Raw genomic sequence first — 3,510 nt, 5'->3', positions numbered from 1 at the left:
TCTGTATATATAGACGTTTCTGTATGTGTAGACTAGCTACTTATTTTACTGTATTACTGCCTCTTAAATTGTTTGTCAGCTTTGCACTTGCCTTGCTTCATTCAAAAAGTTTTAAATTGCTAATTTTGTAGAATTTTAATTGCATTTACTGTCTAGGGCTACACATTCAAGTGCGTTACCCTTTTTTGTGTTTATTTACTGTATTATTGCATTGTTTAGCCTGTTTTAACAAAAAAAAAAAAAAAAAAAAAAAAAAACTATCTTGCTTGCTCATTTCCCACCTTTCCTAGCTAGGATAGTCCAGATCCCAGGCTTTGCTTGTTTCAGGACTTATTTTCTGTGTTCAGAGCTATCCAGACCTTGCTGTGGTAGAGGGAACTCCTACTGCTTACCAGTGGGACTGGTGAGCATTGTACTGCCTATCTAACGCTAGAGGAGTGGTTTTCAGCTCTGAAAGTGTAATTTTATTAGCCATTTTGGGCTGATTTCTATCTCTTTCAACTTTCTGTCTAAAAAAGCGTGTGTGTTTGTGCATTTTTCGCATCGAGCAGCACATCGGGGCTATGTTTAAACTATTCCAGGTGCCAGAAAGTCTGCTCTTCAAATTTTCCCTTAGAACTAGCTGGTGTCTCAGTAGTAGCACTAAAATCTGAACCCCTGTGACTAGCACTTTCGTTAGAACCTGCTGGAAAGCACTAGGAAGCCTTAAACTGATACAAGCACTCAACTAGTCTTGTTAATAAGGAGAAATTAATCGTAGGCACTAAACAGCCTATAATTGCAAAGTACCTTGCAAAGGTAAGGGAAAACAGCTCTTGTACTTTACAAAAAATGCACCTAAACAGGCATGCCCAAGGGTCAGCTTCCTGTGATTTCTCCTGTCCACCTGGTGAAACTGGACATACTGGGGCAATGCAGCAACTGCCTCATGTACACAGACAGCCCTCTCCTCTTGGTATCCAACACTACAACCTGTGAGAGATGCACTTACATAGCCAAACTGGAAGCAAAGCTCTCTCCAGTCAAGATTAGGTTAACACCTGCACTAAACCTCAAGCAACACATAACCCTTCAAAACCCACACCATCAACACCCACACATAGCAACACTAAATCCACATATGCGGAGGCCTTTAACATTAACCTGCCCAAGCAACAAGGGCCTCCGAAGCTGAAATGCAAACAAACATCAGTCACAACCAAAGTGACACATAGCTCACAACACCAGTGTGCCACCCAACAACAGCCCCTAAGGCAAGACAACATACCCAACACTTTAGTCATAGGTGAATCTATAGTCAGGCACACTGATGACCCACTCACCAGGCTGAGCAAGGCGGAAATTACAGTCAGCTGCCTGTCGGGTGCCAGGATCCACCACATAATGCATGCACTCAATACATTCCACAACAAGTACAAATATGACTCTGTCATTGTCCATGTTGGAGTAAATGACTTGGCACATACCTCCCTGGACTACATGAAAAGGGACATGGAAGAGCTCTGGGATCATGTGGCCCAGGCAGGTATGACCCTAGCCCTAAGTAGCATCCTGCCTTCCCCCAGAATGATACCACAGTATAAGGACAAAATGACTGACTTCAACAATTGGCTAAGATTCTGCTGTCATTCAAAAGGCATCCAGTATCTGTCTGGCTGGGACGACATGATCGAAAACCACAATGCTTTGCCAGAGATGGTCTGCACCTGTCATTCTTGGATTCAGGTTACTGGCTAAAGCTCTTGCCACCCCTATAGTGCTTTTTTAGGCAAGGTTCAAAGGACAAAACCACAACCGTAAAAGATACAAGCATGCAAAATCTGAAGGTAATGCTATTCAATGCTAGAAGTCTAAACCTCAAAATGCACTCTCTCGAGGCACTCCTAAAAATGGAGAACATCAATATCTGTGCAGTAACTGAGACCTGGTTCAAGGCTCCAGAGAACACCCTGCAATACCAGGCTACAACTCTTACTACACTTTTTGGCCACCAAACCAAGACGTAAACGCTAAAGGTGGAGGAGTGTCCATATTCACTAAGGATATTCACACCTCCAGGCTAGTTGCCCAACACAATGCATCTGACATTCTCCAGGTGCAGCTAACACTAGGTAAGACTGCAATCCAAATTGTAGCTTGCTACAGATCCCCACCATGCCCCAAGATTCTCACTACACCTTTCTAAACATACTGGAAAATATTAAGATACAACCAAACACCCTAATACTGGGCAATTTCAACTACCCTGCCATTAACTGGGAAAGCTACTCGGGTACCAACACCTTTTCCCAACGGTTCTTGGAATTCATAAATTCCATTACCCTGGATCAACTAATCCATTGTCCCAACAGGGGCTCCTACATCCTAGACCTGGTCATTACCAACATGGGAGAGAGATGCTCCACACCAGTGGTCACCCCCCATTGGTCAGGTCTGACCACAAGCAAATCACCCTTGACATCCACATCCCACCCCCACCCCCCGTAAGGAAACCTCTGTAAAAAAACTTCTCCAAAGCCAAGTTCATGCTACTTAAGTCAGAAGTGACAAACTTCATGGCACCTATGCAGACAGGAGCTGAAAGTGTGACTGCTGAATCCTACACTAAGGCACTATATGAGCACATCCACTTGTGCATGAATCATGCCATCCCAAATAGAACCAAGATGCACTCCTCCAAAAAAAAAGAAAGCCAATCTAGTGGTCCCCTGCCATAAACAAGCTATACAACCGAAGGAAAAAACTGTTGCTGAAGAGGAAAATCCCAGGATGCAAAAATAACTCCCATACCAGCCTCAGTAAGAAGTTGAGATCCCTCATAAAATCCTCCAAATCTAGTTACGAAAATAAAATTGCCAAAGATTCCAAAGACAACCACAAGGCATTCTATAGTTATGTCAAGAATCTAAATGGCAATGCTCAGATCTGCTCTGAGCTTCAACAGAATGGCATTAAATATACTGATCCTAAGGATATTGTCAATATCCTGGCAGATCGATTTAGTGCCAACTTCACCACCTCTCACCCCCTAAAGGGCCCATCTCAATACCAAAAGACTGCCAAATTCCAGTAATCATGGCCACACAGGTAGAAACTGCACTCTCCAAAGCTAAGAATACAGCATCCATGGGACCAGATGACATCCCAGGCTGTGTACTACATGAACTGCAAAATGAATTGGCACCTCACCTAAGTGTCATGTTTAATCATAGCCTCACCTCAGGCTTTGTGCCCACTGAGTGGCGCACAGCTACAGGTATTCCACTCCGCAAGGGAGGATTCACCTTGAATCCTGGGAGCTATCGTTCCATCAGTCTGACAAGCTTGATCTGCAAGGGCATGGAACGCATTATCATGGAACTTATAAACAAAGACATTGGCAACCTTCAAACACTGGACCCCACCCAGTTAAGATTCATGAAGGGCCGATCTTGTCTCCTGAACCAGACTGACTTCTTCAAATCAGTCTCCAGAGCTGTGGACAAGGGTAAGGCAGTTCACACAGCCTAT

This window comes from Protopterus annectens, chromosome 9.part0 (assembly GCF_019279795.1).
Source record: "Protopterus annectens isolate FY-2018-M chromosome 9.part0, PAN1.0, whole genome shotgun sequence".
Classification (NCBI taxonomy): Eukaryota; Metazoa; Chordata; order Ceratodontiformes; family Protopteridae; genus Protopterus; species Protopterus annectens.
The sequence above is the reverse complement of the archived record's forward strand: the minus strand, read 5'-3'. Positions refer to the sequence as shown.